Source organism: Malaya genurostris, chromosome 3 (assembly GCF_030247185.1).
Source record: "Malaya genurostris strain Urasoe2022 chromosome 3, Malgen_1.1, whole genome shotgun sequence".
Taxonomy (NCBI): Eukaryota; Metazoa; Arthropoda; class Insecta; order Diptera; family Culicidae; genus Malaya; species Malaya genurostris.
This window is the reverse complement of record NC_080572.1, coordinates 108327569-108350810: the sequence shown is the minus strand read 5'-3', so window position 1 is coordinate 108350810 and position 23242 is coordinate 108327569. Positions and strand designations below refer to the sequence as shown.

The following is a 23242-nucleotide window of genomic DNA, read 5'->3' as shown; positions in this document are numbered from 1 at the left end:
AAAATCAGAATTTTAGTAGTTATCAATTGCATTTGGGTTGTGCATAAAAATTGTTTAGATCTTTTGTCTAATACAAACATAAAATTATTTTTAGAGTTTAGGTATATTTACCGAAATTCTCAAGATTGTCAGTGAATTCCAAGTTTCCGTTTTCTGTAAGTGTTGTTGATAATCAATTTTCAACTAAAACAATTAAAAAATATATGTCATGAAATTTAAAAGTTTTGATTTCATTTCGTTAGACAAAATTTTGCCAATAATAGAAATTTTCTGTATTTGTTCAAAATTTCTTGAGATTCTTGAAACGGATATATAATTTTGTTCATCAATACATTGTTTCTGGTAATGATTCCAATATTTTGGAGCAGAAAAATGTACATGTCATCGCTTTAATTTTTGAGTTATATACAAACATGTCAAACAAAATGAAATATTGATATATATATATATATATATATATATATATATATATATATATATATATATATATATATATATATATATATATATATATATATATATATATATATATATATATATATATATATATATATATATATATATATATATATATATATATATATATATATATATATATATTTATAAATTCATCGTTTTTTCAAGATTTTTTTTTTTGATAGTGCAAGAATTGTAGTTGGGCGAAAATTGTAGCTGGTATCACTAGCAATCGAATGATGTGTAAAAATATACTGGTCATCGCTTTGAAATTAGATATATTTACAATCATTGTGAAAAGTCTCACCTTTTCTGAGACCTATCATTCTACAGTTTTCATTAAAACTTTGGGTAGATAACTCTATTTTTAGTTTGTTTCAGTGCATTTTAATTCTGGACGTAATACCTTTCCAATTGTGAACACATTTCGAAAATCGGTATAATAACAACAAAGTTATGACTCGGTCAAGTTGAAGTTCTCAATATCCTATTCACGATGCAGGTGCCGCATGATTGCAGATAGGGTATACTTTGAGCTTGAAAAAAAAACTTTGAACAAGAAAAATCACATTTTCATTAGGTTTTCCTAAACGATCGTCAAGATTGATATACTTAAAATAATCTACAACCTTCACAAAAGTCAAATTAAGTAACAGCTGAACTATGATAGCTCAAAGTTACCGTTTCAACTTTTTTTCAGGCTTAGTACTTTTTAGGCTTGGTATTAGGAGTGTTATTCGCATTTTTTGATTTCGAGTGTTCCTGTTTATAATTGTTCCCAGTCACGTACCCAGATGGGGGCAAGTTGCCCTGACCCCTCCCGATATCAGAAACAGAAACGAAAATAAAGTTGAGAAATATTATGGGCTGTTGATCCTGTAGATTGCACCGTGAGATAGAGGTTTTAAGAGTTACGTGATGGTTAAAACTCCACTGCCGATAAAGCATGCAGTAGCAGGCCCTACGAAGCAGAACGGAGTAAAAACCACATAAAATGGAGGATTAAGCCGGGATAAAATTAATAACAATAACAGTAATTCAAAAAATACATAAAATGGTAGTTTAGTTTTTGAAGCTTTATACGTTACGAACTTTATTAGGGCCTATCTGAATCAGCGCCTAAGTAAAGGAATCATGGAATTTTTTTTTGTTCCGATTATAGAGGTTTTAACCTTAAGGTCATTCGCCTCTTCGGGCTAGAAAAATTTTCTGACGCTATGTGCGGGGTTGGGAATCGAACCCAGGCGGGTTGCGTGAAATGCATCTACTTATCACGCTATACCCGTCTCCAATATGGAAAAATGTTTCATTTGACGACGCGTTTCACTCGAAATTATCGTGAGATGGAAAGCGTTACGTGAAGTTAAAGAAGCTAGAAAGCGTTGCATACAATAATTTTCTTAAATTGAGGGTTACAAATCAGATGAGTTATTTCGTGGAAATAATGAATGTTAAAAACCGTTATCAGGGTTAGATTCTTGCGGTAAATGAGTTACGATGCGTTACTTTTAAGGAAGTTATAGGCGTTACGAAGTGTTGCATATGTTACTTTTTTGTAAAATATATACGTTACGAATCGTTACATGCGTTACTTTTTAGTAAGTTATAGACGTTACGAAGCGTTATTTGCGTTACTTTTTTGTAAGTTATAGGCGTTACTAAGTATAGATGCGTTAGTTTTTTTGTAAGTTTCAGGCGTTACGAAGTATTACATGCGTTACTTTTTAGTAAGTTACAGGCGATACGAAGCATTGCAGGTGTTTCTTAATAAAAAATACATGCGTTACAAAGCGTTACATGCGTTACTATTTAGTAAGTTACAGGCGTTACATGCGTTACTTTTTAGAAAGTTACAGGCGTTACAAAGCGTTATATGTGTTACATTTTTGTGAGTCACAGACGTTACAAAGCATTACATGCGTTACTTTTTTGTAAGTTAAAGTTGTTACGAAGTGCTGCATCTGTTACTTTTGTGTGAGTTAAAAGTTACGAAGCATTACAAGCGTTACTTGTTTGTAAGTTACAAGCATTACATGCGTTACTTTTAATAAGTTTTGAGTGTTACGAAACGTTACAAGCGTTATTCATTTGCGAGCTATAGGCGTTATGAAGCTTTACATGCGTTACTGTTTTGAGAGTTATAAACGTTACGAAACGTTACAAGTGTTAGTCATTTGTAAGTTTCAAGTGTTCCGATGCGTTACATGCGTTACTTTTTAGTAAGTTTTAGGTGTTACGAAGCGTTACAGGCGTTACGGAGCGTTACTTTTTGTAAGTTACAGGCGTCACGAAACGTGACATGTTATAGGTGTTAAAAAGCGTTACATATTGAAAAGTCACTTATTCGCAAAATCTACTGGAAATATCGAAATTATGAAATGATCAAAACTAGCTTCCTGGCATATCTTATCGAACCAAAACCTTGTATCTTTTTTTGAAGGAAAATATAAATTATTCAAGTGAATTAATTCCTCTATTCTATCCATGAAGGAATCATTAGTTCTTTTCTTATTATGAGAATATTCAATAAACCGAGAATTAGGTACATAATCAATCTTTAGTAACATCTTTTTTTATCTGAGGGGATCCTGGGGTATGGCCCTGATTGTACCGTTACAATTATCCACACGACGCATTAAAAGTTTGCAAAACTCACAAAGTCATAATTGATTGACTGTGTACGTACGATTATCGATGTTCGAAAGTGTGTAAAACGCAACCAAAAACCGCTGCCATTTCTGCAATGATTCAGAATCTGTCAATTTTTATGGCTGCGTCCTGTTGTTTACACTCTTCTCTAAACACATGTGCAGTTGTTTATTCGTTTCCATTAGTTTGTTTCGAAATGCGTGGACTTTCAGCAGAACAACGTCGACAAATTGTGTACAAATCGATCAGGCAGAGGGTTCGAAAGCTGTACAATACGATTCTTGCTGGATATTTGAACTGCATAATCATGGACGACGAAACATACGTGAAACTCGATTACAAATCCTTGCCGGGACAACAATATTATACGGTGCGAGAAGGGCAAGTGATAAACCAGTCCGAGAAATCGATAGAAGTCGAAAAATTTGGTAAGAAAGCTATGGTCTGGCAAGCAATTTGTAGCTGCGGTAAGATTTCGAAACCCTTCATCACCACTGCTTCAATGAACAGCGACCCATGATTCGAAGCCACAAGGATCCTGTTGTCTTCTGGTTAGATCTTGCTTCTTGCCACTAATCCACTAAATTGCCCACAACCTCGACCAATTGAAGAATTTTGGGCATTAACGAAGGCACATCTTAGGAAACATGTCTCGGCTGCCGAAACCATTTAACAGTTCGAAAAAGATTGGAAAAAAGTGTCAAAACTTGTCTCCAAGAAGTCTGTACGGAATTTAATAAGGAACAATGGCTTATGTGTGCCATCTAGTCTACAATGGCTAAGGTCCATACTTTCTGGGACAGTCTTTACTCTTCCTTTTTAAGTCATGCCAGTGGCAACTGTAACAGTCCGGTCCGGTCAGCAGAAAATACGACACCACGTCATTCGGTCGTCCACTCCTTGTACTTACGGGCGAACCTCAATTGATTCTGTTTATAAGTGAGATTAACCTTGGGTTTTCCCTGCATTTTTTCCATTTAATGTCCGTCGATTTGTTCAAAATCCGATCAATTTGTCAGGGGATCACCGAAGCATTCAGGATTTGTTTTGTTTGGGAGCAGGACAGTCGATTCACTGTGGCTTCGTATCTGATTTGGCCTTTTAGCCTTGAGGAAACTGTGGTATGAAATTTCCCAGAATATATTCAGAAAATTAAAAATACAAAAAAAAAATAAAAAATACAAGATTATTCATCAAAATCGATATTGTCCCCTTCAAAGTACTCCCCATCGACTGCAACACACCTATGCTAGCGCTTGATCCAATCCTCGAAACATTTTTGCCTTTCTCTATAGAAAGGTATTGGAATTGCTGGAAAAACCGGCTTTCGAACGGAGCCTCGGAGACCCATAGTGTTTTATACCATTCGACTCAGATCGACGAGATCGGAAAATGTATGTGTGTGCGTATGTGTGTGTATGTGTGTGTATGTATGTGTGCACTTTTCGACGATATTTATACGCGCTCAATTTTCTCAGAGATGACTGAGCCGATTTTAACAAACCTATGCTCGTTTGAAAGCTGCTTAAAAAAATTTTTTTAAACCGGCTTTCTGAATCTTGAAATTTTGAAGTCCCAGAAAGTCGATTTAAAAAAAATTTCTTTTCGAGATGACACTAAATCTCGACATTTCATGCAATTCTAAGACTTTTGCATCAAAACTTTTTTTCGATTTCGGAAATTTCATGTTCAGTTTTTTTTATGGCCATCAGAGCCATCTGCGATTTTTCCATAATCTCATTTCAGGTGCTGAAACGCGTTCCACGGAGCGGTTTCTGGAGTCGACCGAACAGGAAAAAGTCACAGAGAACAAAATCACGTGAATTCGGTGGTTGCTGAATGGTATTCGTTTCGTTTTTAGCCAAATGTTCACGGATAATGATGGCATTGTGTGTGACGGTGCGTTATCGTGATGCAAAAGTTGTTTACTCACAAATCTGGTCTTTTCCGAAGAATTGGTTCACGCAAACGTCTCATAAGTCCTCTGTCATCTCTCTAATAATCAATTTGTGGTCCTTTCTTTGATTGTGTTAATGTTTTCGTCGGTTTTCGATGTCGATGGCCTACCGCTTCTCTCATCATCATTCATTGACTCACGGCCACTTCTGAAACGTTCGTGTCACTGCGATAAACGACGGTTTTCTTCGGAGTATCATTGCCGAAACACTTTTCTAACATTTGCAATGTGATCGCAACACCTCGTTGTTGCAAATTCATTTCCATTTTGAAAATTTTACAAAATCGAGGACACCCACAATCGCAGATGTACTCAATACAGCGTAACTTTTACCAATGTCCAGATATCAAACTCAAAATTTGATAGAATATTAATGACAGAAGTGGCAACCTAAAGAAACTAAAAAATCTAATCGGGTGACTGGGAGCGCCACACAGTGGTGATTCCGGGAACTGTTTGATCAAGGTAGTATTTTGATTTCCTTTTTTTAAGAAATTCCGTACTACTTTTTAAGATCGACCAATTGTCCGTGCAATTGAGACTTCTTCTTTGAACAACCCTATAATTCGCCGTTTTTCCTGCGTCAGTCGGGTACCCTTTACCAAAACCTTGTTGATTTTGAGCTGTTCAGTCGATATGCTCTAGAAAAACATCCAACAACTACGGTAATTTAATGAAAACACTATTTTTTACGCACCTCGGCTAAACGAACGTATAGGGTTGAAACGCTGTTTGAACGTTAACATTCGCTGCTACCGATTCGGTGTATGTGTGCTTGTGATTCGACTCTTTCCCATGAAAATGGTTTAGGTACACTTTTATCGGTATCTTAATTTGTGAAAATCGGTTAAGAAACTTCCTAGAAAATTGAATTTTTGTCATAGATTTGGACATATTACCTTTTAATTCTGGAACCGGAATTCGGATGATTTGAATGAACGTCAATAGCAAGCCATGGGACCATAAGACCATTCGTTTTAATCTAAGTTTGTAAAAATCGGTTCAGTCATCTCTGAGAAAAGTGAGTGATAATTTTTTTAATTTCTTTTTGTGCATTTCGCAACCGGAAGTCGAATCGGTATAAAATTCAATAGCTATGGGACCATAAGACCTTTAATTTGAATCTGAGTTTGCGACAATCTCTGAGAAAATTGAGTGACTTTACATACACATACACAAAGACATTTTGTGGTCTCGACGAACTGTGTCCTACTTCTTTTGGGAACTTTTTTAAGCAATTATAAGATTCGAGTTACAACAAATTTGAGAAAGTGCATGTCACATCCACTCATATCAAGCTCCGGTCGATCCTTGAAAAATAAATTGTTTGTCATTCGGAAGACGTTTGCAAAGTTTCATCTGAATTGAACAAGTCGAAACGGATAATGCAAACTTTTCAGTGTTGAATTTCTGGAATTTCTCACTGATATCTGGTAGTGGTTCAAACATTAACTATTCAATACGCAACCATTTTTAATATTTATTTAATATGACGTTAATTCATCAGCTGAAGTGCACAGCAAAAATTTATTTACCAGTACCCAACTACACGTTCGCAGTAACTTTTAAAATCGTCTGAAATACTTTGTTTACTCAGTAAATTACGATATCTCGTTCATGCTTACGATAATAGTATAACACCAGCGAATGCATGCGGAGTTCCTCTTCACCAGTAGGAAAGTACCGAACCAAAACAAATCAGCAGAAATCATTAATACATTAGTAGTGGTCGCGAGCAGCTGACACACGAACCGGATAAATACTTCTGTTTTTTTGCTCGTACTATCAGTAAGATGAGTGAAGCCGATGCAACTTGCGAGATTTGTGTTGCCAGCATGACAATGTTTGTTTTTGGCTAAAATTAAGTGTAAGCAAATTAATGATATGAGAAACTGAAAAAATCACTCTTCGCAGTTGTTTTACTTAATTTGTGTTACGAAATGAGTGGTTTTTTATAGCAGAGCAATTGCTCTATACAAGAATACAGCTGATAACGCACCTGCGCAAGCTGCAACGTCGCAAACACTGCCGCAATGAACTCGCGGCAAGAGTCTCGCGCAAAAGTATGTATCCAAGCATGATTAGTATTCGATCGTCGGTCGATCCGTCTGCAGACAGTGCAGCTTGACGCGATTCAAGGCGCGTCTTCGGCTTTAATTGTGCGTCGTGTTCTGCCGCCTTGGTTTGTGCCTTACGATAAGTAGTTGCATGTCAAATTTCTGATAAGCGACAGCTAACCAGCTGGTGTAAAAGTTTTAATTGAAGGTTAATGCGTTTCAACTAGTTTCCATTCAACAAAGGCCAATTGAACGGGTGTACTGAAATGATAATTCACTCAAAGGCTTCACACCGGAACTAACAATTTCGCGATAGGTAATTTCATAAACCAGTGAACTTCGCAAGTCGGAAAATCATACTTCCTTCATCAGCCAGCGAAGCACAGCTAAACAATGTATTTCAGTACTGTTTCATTATTTCACGAGCTTATTCGGAGATGACTAATTGAAAATAAACCATAACCGTGCTCACGCCTAAATCTACGATTGAAACGAAAATGGTTGAAATGAATGTATAATTAATCATCCATAAATCTAGTGACAACATCGGAATCCGTCAAATTTAAACGATGATATTAAGCAGCTTCAATCTAAAAACAAGAATTTAGAGAATATGACCAGGTAGTTACTGCTCGGAAACGCGACTGGATATAGTCTTCCGTTGTAATTTCTACGAAACGTGTTTTTGTGTTGATGAATTCAGTGGATATCGAATTCGTAAGTATCAGCAAATTATGACAATCACGTGCTACCTCAGCAGAGCCTTCAACTGACACTTGCCGAATCAAAATGCCATCGAATGTCGTGAATATTTATGCGTATAATTAAATTTATTTGACGTCAAGCTTGTGCGGTTTCAATCAGTATGACAATAGTGCAACGGTAAACATAGTGAAGCAACTCGATGATTTGACTACTTGATACAAACAAAAACAAATCCAACGGCTCCCAATCACCGTAGTAGACACGGACAGGTGAACAAAAACAATGTGCAAATAATAACAGTTTATAACGGTGTGTTTCGGAGTATAGCAGAAAATGTCATATGCAATATTTATTAATAACAAATAAATCAACTCGTTTGCCTCTTCCTCTCTGAAATAATAGACAATAATTCGAAAGATAATTATAATTTAATTTCCCTGGACTGATTAGAATTATTTTGCATGATCAACGCCTATAACATCACCTGTTTGGGCACGAAAAGATCAAAATCGAATTTTTCACAAAAAACATAGGACAATTTGATTTTATTTTTCAAATTATACTGCTTTCAAAAATTCTCACAAATACAAATACGGTGTCAAGCTATTACAAAATTCGGAACGTGATTTATTTATAACTAAGGCAAGAAGGAAACTCGTAAAAGTAAAAAAAAAAAAGCGGGTGGGTAATGTCATAGACATAACTGGATGACATGAATACAAATAAAACTGGCACGCTTTCTTCATTGTGTAAATTGTACACTACTTCACTTCTTCTTCACTACTAGAATTAAGAACGATGTACCTACACCAAAGGCCCCCCTGGTGAACGACCAAAAGGTTAAAGCCGGGGTAAAATAAATGATATTAATAATAATAATAATACCTACACTAACGTACGGATTAGTAACATCAAACATTCGGACATACAATTAAATATTACGAAATCATTTGTATAGTTCATAATAATAAAAAAGAACGACATACATATTGAAAAACTTCTTCATTGAAGTTCATACGGAAAATTTCTTCAGATTTAATGTGAATGTTATGAACAATGAAATATCTGACACCACTTGCACACTCTGAAGTCAACAAAACGCATTCAAACCATTACACAAAATTCAATTAAAGAAGAGTCGAAAAAACGCAAAAATTTTCTAATTAGAATCTATCAGACTGTAAACTTTCCGTGAACTGATTATATTCACTTCCGATTTACATATTTCAACATCTAATATTTCTTTAGATATCATTTGGAGCCATGAGAAGGGCTGATTTAGCATAATGTTCCCCATCGTTGTCCACTTTTCGTTGCATTTTGTTCCAAACCAAACGACCAGCAACAGGATTATTCAATCAATTTTCTTTGAAGGGAAACTGGCTCTACGAACGTCCCACAATTTCAATACTGAACTGAATGCTTAATACAGGAAGTGAGCTGTGGACCTGAACCAACCGGAATGATGCACTTGCTTTACTTCCTGCTTCCTGCTGCATGAATGAAATATATCAAGAGTTGACCTTTTATACCACCCCAGTTAGGAGAAAGGCGTTATGAGTTTTCTTCTTTGATACTTGTTGATACCAAATATTTCCGAAAACGTTATTTTTGAATTATTTGTGATTATGTCATACAACTGAGTATGGTATTATATATTGATGATCAAACTTCCGATAGCATGTTGCGAAAATTATGTTGGTACGTTAGATGCATCATCACGATCAAAAACTTATCGCTCTCTTAGAGGGTAGATTTTAAAAAGGCGCCCCATAGTAAAGTAAGTCGACACGACAAAAAACCACAAGGTTTTGTATAAGAAACGACTGATTACGATGACATTGAAAAAATCTGTTTTAATCCACCTAGTGGTGTAATGATGTCTTTCTCATATCAATCATACTATCATATACAATACTGTGGTATTCTTCAAAATAATTTTCTTCGATTCTTAAAAGAATAACCGAAATCGGTTTGTTAGACCGTCTATTGATAAAAACTATCAATTGGAGAAGATTTGAGGTCGATTTAGAAAATTTTTCACGGGTTTTCCGCCTTTTCAGTGATGGTATAAAATTTTTAACACACTTTACACTATATTTCCGGATCCGGAAGTTGGTTCCGAATGAAATTCAGAAATTACGTATGGGACCACAGGACCTTTCATTTGAAAGTGAGTTTGTGAAAATCGGTCGCGCCTTCTATGAGAAAAGTTAGAATACATATTTTCATTATTTTGCACATTTTACCTCATAACTCCGAAACCGGAAGTCGGCTCCACATGAATCTAAGTTTGTGAAAACCGGATCAGCCATCTCCGAGAAAAGTTAGTACAAAAAACGTTACATAAACACATACGCGCATACACACACACACACACACACACACACACACACACACACACACACACACACACACACACACACACACACACACACACACAATTTGCGTACTCGACGAACTGAGTCGAATGGTATATGACGCCTCGGTTCAAAAGTCGGTTTTCACAGTAACTGCATAACCATTCTATATGAGAAAGGCAAAACAATTTGCAAACTCATTCATCAATAAATTTAAATTTGAAAAACAGGCATCATTTCAGTAATAGCCGTTCAACCGAGAAGGTTGTGTATAGAAGCGTACAGTTTAACAACGCTGGTTAGTTTACACGCGTTAAATACGACAACGGTTGAACTACAGGTAGAGACCTGTTGGCAGCAGCCGTTAAAAAGTATAGTCGTGCTGCATAAGAGAGCCCTAGTGCTGGGCCAAGCTGGTGAAGGAAACAACAAAGGGCGTTTCCCAAGCTCTACCCAGGCCACAATACACAGCCACAAGTGCTGAGCAAGAGAGTTCAAAGGCACATCGAAGAAGGAGAGTGCAAAGGCACATAGAAGCAGGAGAGTGCAAAGGCACACCGGTGCGAAGGCACTTCGGTGCAGAAGCATATCGGTGCGGAGCACAAGGAAGAAGGAGACAAGACAACTCGGTCTTTCCACTGCCATACAACACGCAGGTATACACCGGTGACCTGCGCTGGTTGCAGCTGGCGAAGACAAAAGTAAATCGGAAATCGAGTGGTGCTGGATGTCAGGTAGCAGTAGCATCACATCCAACAATCAGCATCCAACAAGAACATCTAGAGCAACGAGGATCTACACGGCAGTGCAACGGAGATAGACAACAATTTCAAGGTAGAAGTTTTTTCTTTTCCTTTTGATTGAGTACTGTGTAGTGTTGGTTTCATTTTTTATTTTAAAGTTTGATTAAAAATTTTAATGTGATGGATGAATCCATGGACGTAAATCCTAGCATGAATCCTATACCCCCACGAACGAAAAAATATCAGGAGAGCTCTTCTGGGCCTTGGATAGTCTTTTTTAGACGTATATCAAAGCCATTAAACATTTTACAAATTAATAAAGGTTTGACATCACGATACTCTTCAATCAAAGAGATCATAAAAGTAAATAATGATAAAATTCGTGTTGTAGTAAATAATTTGAAACAAGCGAATGATATTGTCTCTTCGGAACATTTCAATAAAGAGTATAAAGTTTACATACCCTCCAAAGATGTCGAAATTGACGGTGTTGTTACCGAAGCGAGTCTTTCGGTAGATGATTTACTCAAGCATGGTGTTGGTCGTTTCAAGAACTCTATGCTTGAGGGTGTGAAAATACTGGAGTGCAAACAACTGTACTCAGTAGTTCATGAAGAGGGAAAGAAAATTTATCGCCCATCAGACTCGTTTCGAGTGACATTTGCCGGGTCTGCGTTGCCGTCCCATGTCTATGTCGATAAAATTCGCCTCCCTGTTCGGCTTTTTGTTCCAAATGTAATGAATTGTACGAACTGCAAAAAATTCGGCCACACAGCTACTTACTGTAGTAATAAACCAAAATGTATTAAGTGTGAAGGGCCTCATAAAGATAATGATTGCAACAAGGAAATTGAAAAATGTATTTATTGTGGAGAAAGTCCTCATGAGGATATTTCAGTATGCACTGCATTTAAAGTACACAAAGACAAAATTAAGCTTTCTTTAAAAGCACGGTCTAAGCGCACATATGCAGAAATGCTTGAAACGGTCATTGATGTCCCCCCTTTGGAAACCGAAAACGGGTTTTCAAATCTAGAGGAACCAGAGGACTCTGACTCTGACGAAAATAGTGAAGGTAATTCGTTTATCACTACCCAAGGGTCAGTTAAGAGAAAGAAGTCTTCTTCCAAATTACCAAAAAAGGCACCTAAAATTTCATCTTCAAAAAAAGATCACCGTGTTAAACAAAAAAAGTCAAAACCAAAGACTGTGCCTCCTGGTTTGTCAAATTCACAAACCAATCCAGGATCTAGCACAGAAAAAGGTAATAATCCTGTGGGCTCTATTTCACAGCCACCAACAGGATTACTGAAGTTTTCGGAAATTGTTGAATGGATTTTCTCAGCATTCAATATATCTGAACCCTTAAAGACCCTCATAATGGCATTCCTTCCAATAGCTAGAAATTTTTTGAAGCAGTTATCAGCTCAATGGCCAATTGTCTCAGGTTTTGTATCTTTTGATGGATAATTTATCACCCGCCGCAAATGATACAATCACTGTCCTGCAGTGGAATTGTCGAAGTATCATGCCAAAACTTGATTCATTTAAAATTTTATTGCATAGCCAAAAATGTGATGTATTTGCTTTATGCGAAACATGGCTTACTTCAAACATAGCTTTAAATTTTAATGATTTTAACATTATACGTCTCGATAGAGACTCTCCGTATGGTGGAGTGCTTTTGGGAATTAAGAAATGCTATTCCTTTTATAGATTAAACATCCCTTCAACTTCTAGTATAGAAGTTGTTGCTTGCCAAATAAACATTAAAGGCAAAGATATTTGCATAGCTTCGGTTTATATTCCTCCAAAAGCACAAGTTGGACAGCGACAGCTTAATGAAATGGTTGAAGCCCTTCCTGCTCCACGATTGATTCTGGGGGATTTAAATTCGCACGGAATGATGTGGGGTTCCGTTTACAATGATAGCAGATCATCTTTAATACAAAACATTTGTGACAATTTTAGCATGACGGTATTAAATATGGGTAGCATGACACGGATCCCAAGACCTCCTGCACGCCCAAGTGCATTAGATCTATCTCTTTGCTCAACATCAATTCGACTAGATTGCACCTGGAAAATATTGCCTGATTTACACGGTAGCGATCATTTACCAATCATCATCTCAATTAGCAATAGCAATTGCATTGCTACTTCAGCTAGTATTCCATATGATTTGACAAAAAATATCGACTGGATTAAATACCAAAGTAGAATCTCTAGTATTTTGAATTCAATGGAAGAGCTCCCTCCACTTGAAGAATATGACTTCCTCATTTGTTCGATTCTGGAGGCAGCAGAACAATCCCAAACTAAACGCTTTCCTGGGCCAACGACTAACAGAAGGCCTCCCAACCCCTGGTGGGACAAAGAGTGCTCAGAGGCTAAACTCGCAAAACAAAATGCTTGCAAGACGTTTCTAAAACGGGGAGGAGGAACTCCTCAGAATTTTGAAAAACTTATGGCTTTAGAAACCAAGTACAAGAGCATACTTCGAGCCAAAAAATGTAGCTATTGGAGACATTTTGTCGAAGGTTTGTCAAGAGAAACCTCAATGAGCACTCTTTGGAACACGGCCAGACGAATGAGGAATCGTAACGTGGGCAATGAGAGTGATGAATACTCGAACCGATGGATATTTGACTTTGCTAGGAAAGTTTGCCCAGATTCTGTTCCTACGCAGAGTATTATAAGGGAATCTCCTCCAAATAATGGGTTTATTAATAACCCATTTTCAATGATGGAATTTTCTATAGCACTCTTGTCTTGTAACAATAACGCTCCTGGGTTGGACAGAATTAAATTCAACTTGGTGAAGAATCTGCCCGACCTCGCAAAAAGACGTTTGTTGGAATTGTTCAACAAGTTTCTTGAGCAAAATATTGTTCCACCTGACTGGAGACAAGTGAAAGTTATCGCCATTCAAAAGCCGGGGAAACCAGCTTCCAATCACAACTCATATAGACCCATTGCGATGTTGTCCTGCATCAGAAAATTGTTCGAAAAAATTATTCTACGACGTCTCGACACTTGGGTCGAGACGAACGGTTTGTTGTCAGATACTCAGTTTGGCTTCCGTAGAAATAAAGGGACGAATGATTGCCTTGCATTACTTTCGTCTGACATCCAAATTGCCTTCGCTCAAAAGCAACAAATGGCATATGTATTTTTAGACATTAAAGGAGCATTTGATTCAGTTTCCATTGATGTTCTTTCAGACAAGCTCCACCAACATGGACTCCCAGCGGTTATAAATAATTATTTGCACAACCTTTTGTCAGAGAAACGCATGCATTTTTCATATGGCGATTTGACAACATTCAGAATTAGCTACATGGGTCTACCGCAAGGCTCATGCCTCAGTCCGCTCCTTTATAATTTTTACGTGAATGACATTGACAGCTGTCTTGTAACCCCATGTACACTAAGACAATTGGCAGATGATGGCGTGGTTTCAGTTACTGGACCCAAAGCTATTGATCTGCATAAACCATTGCAAGATACCTTAGATAACTTGTCCGTTTGGGCTGTTCATCTTGGTATCGAATTCTCTGCGGAGAAAACAGAGTTAGTCGTCTTTTCAAGAAAGCATGATCCCGCGCAGCTTCAGCTCCATATGATGGGAAGAATGATCCAACAGGTTTTAACTTTTAAATACCTCGGGGTGTGGTTCGATTCCAAATGCAAGTGGGGAGGACACATTAGGTATCTGATAACGAAATGCCAACAAAGAGTAAATTTTCTTCGAACAATAACAGGATCTTGGTGGGGTGCTCATCCGCAAGATCTAATAAAATTGTATCAAACAACGATACTTTCAGTGATGGAATATGGATGCGTTTGTTTTCGTTCCGCTGCAAACTCTCATATTATCAAACTTGAGCGAATTCAGTACCGTTGTTTGCGAATTGCCTTAGGCTGCATGCATTCAACACATACAATGAGTCTTGAAGTTCTGGCGGGAGTTCTTCCATTAAAAGATCGATTTTGGGAGCTTTCATCACGCCTGCTAATAAGATGTGAGGTGCTGAATTCCATGGTAATTAATAATTTCGAACGACTAGTCGAGCTTCGATCTCAAACAAAATTCATGACAGTATATTTTAACCATATGTCACAGGAAATCAACCCTTCAAGATATATTCCTATCCATGTCAGCCTCCTAAATGTCCCTGACTCAACTTTATTTTTCGACACATCCATGCAGCGCGAAGTGCGTGGAATCCCGGATCATCTACGCTCGACGGAAATCCCAAAAATATTTTCAAGTAAGTTCAGGCATATTGACTCTGAGAAAATGTTTTACACGGACGGATCGCGAATTGAAGAAGCGACAGGGTTTGGTATGTTCAACAATAATGTTTCGGCCTCATTTAGGCTTCAAGAACCTGCATCTGTTTATATAGCAGAGCTAGCAGCAGTTCATTATAGTTTGAGTGTAATCGTCACATTATCTCCAAACCATTATTTCCTCTTCACAGATAGTCTGAGTGCAATTGAAGCCATTCGCTCAAACATGACTGGCAAGACTGAACCGTTTTTCCTGGGCAAAATAAAACAGTGCCTGAACGACATATTGAACAATAATTATCTAATCACTATAGTCTGGGTCCCGGCTCATTGCTCCATTCCTGGCAATGAAAGAGCCGATATTTTAGCCAAAGGTGGTGCTATTGAGGGTGAAATTTATGAGCGACCGATTGCTTTCAACGAATTCTATAGCTCGTCTCGCCAAAGAACACTTGCAAGCTGGCAAGCTTCTTGGGATAGAGATGATCTGGGTCGGTGGATGCACTCAATTATTCCGAATATATCGACAAAGTCATGGTTCAGGGGACTGGATGTGAGTAGGGATTTCATTCGTGTGATGTCCAGACTCATGTCCAATCACTACACGTTAGATGCACATCTCCTTCGAATTGGGCTCTCCGAGACTAATCATTGTGCTTGCGGAGAAGGTTATCGGGATATTGATCATGTCGTTTGGACATGCGTGGAGTATCGTGATGTCAGATCTCAACTAATAAATTCTTTGCGTACCCAAGGTAGACTATCCAATATCCCAGTTCGAGACATTCTTGCTTGTCGTGACCTTTCATACATGAAACTTATTTATCATTTCATAAAGAAAATTGGAGTTTCAATTTAATAAAGGCCCCTTTTAAGACTTAGCTCTGATCCCAGCTGCGTCCATGAGTTCAACCAATAGCTAAATTAGAATAAAAATTATGTAATGATACAAACAAACTCGAAACAGTTTATGAAATTATCAACAAAATGTCAAAAAAATCAGCTTATTTTATAATTTATAGAAGGTAATCGTTTGGTTCAAATAATATTTCCGAGTAGATTTCATAATTAATGACGAGTTACTTAAGATGATATTTAAGCTATAAGAGAATATGTTTTAATAAATTCAAAACGTTGTGACTATGTTAGAATTAAATTAGGATAAGAATATTATGTAAAAGTGATGCTACGGCGAAGAAAAACTTATGTAAACTGCCTTAAGAAATAAACGTATTTATGAAAAAAAAAAAAAAAAAAACAGGTATTAAAATGTGAAACAGTATTTAGGATTCTCAAGCTAATATTAGGATTTAATATGACATTAGTTTTGAGTCCTGCTTTCTAGATGGATTTGACAATCTTAAAAATATTCGAATGTGGAAAAAATAAACAAATCAAAAACGCCATGTTTGATTTTAGGAAGTTAGAACATTCAATTACTAATATACTAATATACCGCATTTTTGTAAGCCTCCGCTTTCGTTCATGAATAGAGATTCCTGTTCCCGCTGAATTTACTATTTTTAATTTTTGACAGCGATATCTACCTGATAAACTGAAATCACCATCAGAGTTACCATATTCAAAGATTTGTCTGTAAAACCACAGATTTTTTTGCCTCTGTGTCACAGAACACAGGTTTTATTCAAAATTCACAGATTTCTACAGATTTTTATGAATATTTTATAAAAAATGGCAGATTTTAAAAATGTTTTTCACAGATTTTCACAGATTATGATCGAAAATATGCAACACAGATGGTACACAGATTTTTCAAGTTAAAACACAGATTTTAAAATGGCAACTCTGATCACCATACTGGTTTATAGAATGACTGAAAACATCTATTTTCTAATCCTACTTGACAACCTAGAAAATCGACATCTTGGATTTGAAACACATTACTTTTTGAAATCTATTCGCCGTGCCTGTTCCAAAAGGTGATGGTGAACTCACTTCGTCTTCGTCACTTGTCGCCACTTTTTTTAAATAACGATTCATCAGTAATGCTATCGTTTTCCATCATCGCAAACCTAAAATGTATTGTATGCGTGATGGTATTGTAAGGGAGCACGTACCCACCGGGTGACGCCAATCAAACCTACACAGTCTTAATAAACAGGCTGTTTTGATGTTGGTTTAGTTTTTATACGACCAACTAGGGATCTTTCCAGTGATGATTCGCCAGTCCCAGGTCTGATTATCTAAAAATTTCCTGTACAGGGGTGCTCGCTAAAGTTCAAATTTATTTTTTTATTTGAAAGAAGTTATTGTAAGAATTTGTAATAACTTCTATAAAGTGGAATCCGCCATTTTGAGCTTAATATTGCTTTAAAACATCAATGTTTGTAACCTACTTATCGAAAATGATATTGATTTATCTAACATATCTGTTGAGTTTGCTATAAACAATCAGGTAAACGAAATTGCTTTTTGCCTTTCTCTATAGAAAGGTATTAGAATTGCTGGAAAAACTGACTTTTGAACGGAGCCTCGGAGACCCATAGTGTTATATACCATTCGACTCAGTTCGACGAGATCGGAAAATGTTAGTGTGTGTATGTGTGTGGGTGTGTGTGTTTGTGTGTGTGTGTGTGTGTGTGTGTGTGTGTGTATGTGTGTGCACTTTTCGAAGATATTTGAACGCGCTCAATTCTCTCAGAGATGGCTGAACCGATTTTAACAAACTTGGGCTCGTTTGAAAGCTACTGTCGGACCATTGATCAAGTTCGAAGATCAAATGGCTGTGACTTTTGGTTCCGGACATATGATGGTATAAGTGACGTAACCGACAAAAAGCGTTGTATTTATACGCGCTCAATTTTCTCAGATATGGCTGAACCGATTTTAACAAAATTGGGCTCGTTTGAAAGCTACTATTGGGCCATTGATCAAGTTCAAAGATCAAACGGCTGTGACTTTTGGTTCCAGAGATATGATGGTATAAGTAACGTAACCGACAAAACACGTTGATTTTTACTGCTCTTATACATATAAGGGTGCCAATATTTTGGGATCACTTCTAATTTCGTAAAGCGCTAGTGCTCAAAAGTTTAAGCACTTCGAAAAATGTCCTAATGCAAAATTCGAGCTAAATCGGACATGCGTAAGAGGTGCTGCCCAGCGGTTAAGGTTTGAAAATTTTCGATTTTGAAAAAGCACCATAGGGGGGAGCACATGAAATTTCCATAATCGAAATTTTTTTTTGATGCCGAAACTCTTAAAACTGCATGAAAAGTCGAGATTTAGTGTCATATAAAAAAAAATTTTTTTTTGAAAATATCAACTTTCTGGGATTCGATTTTTTCAAAATTTTTTTTTTCGAAATGACACTAAATCTCGACGTTTCATGCAATTCCAAGCCTTTTGGCACCAAAATTATTTTTTCGATTTCGAAAATTTCATGACACTGTTTTTGTCATCACGGTTAGAGTTCGAATGATTGAGCTGTCAAATTTTGTCTGCTGACTCATGGGTTATTATGATTGATGATCCCTGGGTAGTTTCGCCAATACGGGTGAAGGTAAACACATGAAACATCGACAATTTTTGTCACTTTTTTCAAACGCAAACGTTATTGACTTAAAATTCAATAAAGCGAAGATATAAAGTATTCCTCAGATGTTTAGACATAGTTTGAATTCAATTTATGTAGTAAGCGGCTGAAAAGTTTACAGTTGTAGAATGGAAAAGACTTCAACTGCGAACCTCACTGAAGATGCAAATTTCCATATGTGATACAATTAAACAACTCGCTAATCATATTCGCCCTTATTCTGAATAACGTCGTATCGTTTTTTCCCTCGTATTTAATTTGTATTCTCAATAACGCTAGCAAAATCAAAGGTAGCTATGATTCGATCGAACCACATTCGATCGAAAAATCAATACGTCGTTATTCAGAATAAGGGCGATTCTAATTAAAAAAATCTTTACTGTTGAGTATTCCTGATGTCTATTTTGCACTCATGCTATTTTTAAAATTTACCAACGCGATGCTAGATTGTTACAATGTCAAATCCGTAGGTTTTATCTGGGCGAGACAAGTGAATAAAGTGCCTCAATTATGATTCCTTCTAAGCAAAATATTCTTCTGTATTCCTCTAAAAGCAAAGGGCTTACGGATAACCTGCATTTTATATCAAATGAACAATACTACATTTCCCAGTGGAACAATGATTACAGTGACGAACACGACTTCTAGGTTTACTAACAATCAATCAAATTTGAAAAAAAAATGGTTTTCCTCAGCTAAAAAATTTTCTCGTTTGTTAGTCAACAGACCCCTATATTAATCAACAATTATTGTTTAAAATCCATCCATTGGACTGATATATGAACTGTAATATGTTTCTTGGTATGACTAGCACACAAAAGGAAAAAACAGTTTCGCTGTTATCAATTAACGGTCAACAGTAATTGAATGTGAGAAAACTACTGGAACGGAAAATTACCAACCTAAACCAACGCAAAATATATGAAGAGATAAATCGTCGGTGACATCCCGAAAGCCATAATTAGTTTTTTGTTCAACATTTGTGGAAGCTCGAGTCATGACAGGCTGCTGTCTTGCACCCGCACTCTTGAAAAGCTACGATGAGAAGGAATAAATATATTTTAAGAACGTGACAGAAAAGTGCATAAAAGTTAAGCGGAATTAAATGAGTAGAAGTTGAGATGTATAATAGTGACGTGAATGCAGAATTGAAACATACGATGACAGGTCAGATGAAATACAGTGTGATTAATTTGAAAATGATAAAGTTCCTGAGGAAGTGAATTTCAGTACGATCTGCAAAAAAAAATTCCGAGAATAAACTGTTCCAACGACGGCCACTGAGCAAACAACGAATAATAGTTCCAATCTGAAGCATCTCGACAGTCCATCTGATAACTAGTGCAGCAATCAAGCCAAAACGAAAGTAAAAAATATCGGTGAGTACATAAAAGGTTCAATTGAAAAAATAAAAACTTTTCCAGGATCTTCTTCCAACGAAATTCATTAAACTGTCTCTTGATGCAAAGAACACACATAAAGTCCCTCGGCATTCGATGCAACCAGCATTATAAATCCGATGTTGAATATTTGCAACACAGCCCTTATCTATTCAATGCATCACTGCAATTCAGAAGAAGCGCTTTCTCAAATCGATTTAACTTTCTTCGCAGTTGACGTAGTTCTCACTGGCTCAAACACTAACTAGAAACCTCAGTAAAACTTCCTCTGCTCGCTTCCACCGTTTCGTTAGGAAATATTTTTCCTATTTCTGTTGATCTATCTTTGTGACGGAAGCTCATCGACTATCGATATGCCATTCGTTGATGGCCCAGAATAAGCTATGTTTTGACGATAATTATTTCATTGCAGCTTATGAACTTATGAGTGACTAAAATGTGTGCTGAAAAGAAGCTGGTAATGTCTTTCGATTGTCGTTTAAAAAGTCTCATCAGAACATTTTTTCATTGAGCTAATTTACGATACAAATTCAGATAGTTTTATTCGAGTCCATTCAGAATGATTAAATAAATTCACAGAAGCATACTACAATATCATCAATAATACATTTGAATTTGGTGATTCAACCGCCTTCTGAAGAAATAGTGTTTTATATACAAAGTAATTTCAGTGTGTGCCTGTATGTGTGACTGCAGATTTCGATCAAACTAGTCGTAAATAAAAGGTTACCGGCCTAAATGCTATTGAATGTTTTTGATATCGGATGTTTACTTTTCGTGTTCTACGAAGTTTTATGTCAAAGTTCCCAGTTTTTTGATAATATCTGTCAACAATTGTCCCTGTAAACAAAACATGTTTTGAGACTTAGATTTCACACGATTATAGTTATCCAACAAACCATAGATTATTAAATTCCGTTCATTTTTAATGGAGATATCAATATTTTTGTGTAAAAGTTGGAGTTTAGAGCACTGTATGATAAAGCGATGTTCGGAAGCAAAGTGAAACACGATTTTTAATGATGTTATATGCAATTGTTTCTTAGCAGCAAATAGACTGTGTACAGCATCCTTTTTCATGGCATTTTTCCTCGTTTCGATATTAGCACGGTTCATTTTTGGCAACATATTCATTCGAATATGACGTAACATATGTATTAGAAAGATGGCAGTTTTTTCACATTCGAAACAATTCCATAGTTATATTTGTTTAAACTGCTTACAGTAATAACCCGAGTAGCACACGTTATTACACTTCAATGACAGTAACTTATATGACACAAATTCATGGAACAAATTGAAGACTTCGCAACGTGCATTCTAACTGGTATGTAACCTGAAAAGCGTAAGAGGCGGAGCTTGTGCGACTTACCAAGGGTTGTCAAACAACTTCTCAGTAAATAATATTTGATTTGATTCAGCGCGTCACAATGAAACAAAAAATATAAGTTTGTTGATTTTTTTCCCATTCAACATTTACGACCAAAAATTGGCATCCGATAATCAGAGCTAAAATACAGAATTCAATCTTCCTTAAACTCACCATATCTGCTCAAAATCTTAGTGCTATTCGATATTTATGGTGAAGTTGATCATTGCACTTATTGAAAACGTGCGCGCCTTCGATATTTTGGGTTTCAGAACATCGACATACAAAATAATATTTATATTTTTATTCCCGTCATATGAAATGTACAGCTAAAAAGTCGGAATGTTTTCAGTTAGAACTTGTTTGTGATTAATATTAATTTTTCATATACCAAAGTTAAAACAGTTGACCAATCGCAATAATCAAAAGTTGCACTTTTTTCAAATTTAATGAATATTTCATTCCCTGGTCATAATGGTAGCCATTGGCATAAGTTTTTTCATGCATACACTGCCGTGACAAAGTGTAGAAATATTCTCTCTGGTAGTGAGAATGTACTTCCCAAAACGAAACAAGTTTGATTCGCACATGTACCATAAAAAAAATTGCGTATAAGCGCAGATTTGAATATCGCCAGTTTTTGAAACTGAACTAATTTTCTACTTATTCTACTTATTGATTCAATATTATTGTCCGGAATAATATACGGAAGCTTTCAACCGACACTGTAATTGTATTTCTTTGTTGCATCACAACGAATACGGTAACCGATATGAAATCATTACTTAACTTTGTCTTATAGTGTGTCACTTTTTCATTGTCACATTTTGTTACGGTGACCAGTTGGCGACGTTGGAACTTATTGTAACTTAGTATGATGAGATGTCAATTCGTAACATTATTTTGACTCCATTGTCACCATCATAATACGACTTGTTTCGTCGTGTTTGTCATGAGAGCAATATGCAGCATCTGTTTTGTTTTTATTTTTTTATGAATAAGTTACATGTGCTACTTGGGAATTGTTTTTTTTTTCCATAAATACGTTTATTTCTTAAGGCAGTTTACATAAGTTTTTCTTCGCCGTAGCATCACTTTTACATAATATTCTTATCCTAATTTAATTCTAACATAGTCACAACGTTTTGAATTTATTAAAACATATTCTCTTATAGCTTAAATATCATCTTAGGTAACTCGTCATTAATTATGAAATCTACTCGGAAATATTATTTGAATCAAACGATTAACTTCTATAAATTATAAAATAAGCTGTTATTTTCAGACATTTTGTTGATAATTTCATAAACTGTTTCGAGTTTGTTTGTATCATTACATAATTTTTATTCTAATTTAGCTATTGGTTGAACTCATGGACGCAGCTGGGATCAGAACTAAGTCTTAAAAGGGGTCTTTATTAAATTGAAACTCCAATTTTCTTTATGAAATGATAAATAAGTTTCATGTATGAAAGGTCACGACAAGCAAGAATGTCTCGAACTGGGATATTGGATAGTCTACCTTGGGTACGCAAAGAATTTATTAGTTGAGATCTGACATCACGATACTCCACGCATGTCCAAACGACATGATCAATATCCCGATAACCTTCTCCGCAAGCACAATGATTAGTCTCGGAGAGCCCAATTCGAAGGAGATGTGCATCTAACGTGTAGTGATTGGACATGAGTCTG

At 36.3% G+C, this 23242-nt stretch overlaps 1 protein-coding gene across 6 annotated transcripts in view; it reads left to right on the top strand.

The window, feature by feature from the left end:
• Positions 1–6860: 6860 nt before the first annotated feature.
• LOC131434860 (bcl-2-related ovarian killer protein) overlaps positions 6861–23242 on the top strand; it is a 126838-nt gene continuing 110456 nt past the window's right edge. Inside the window, exons 1-2 of one of the 6 annotated variants that reach the window (XM_058602077.1) lie at positions 7166–7435; positions 19591–20158. The gene's annotated coding sequence lies outside the window, so the exon portion shown is untranslated. Of the gene's footprint in view, positions 6930–7165; positions 7837–18387; positions 20159–23242 lie in introns of those variants that run through there. The other 5 variants (XM_058602075.1, XM_058602074.1, XM_058602079.1 and 2 more) reach the window with 5 other exon arrangements.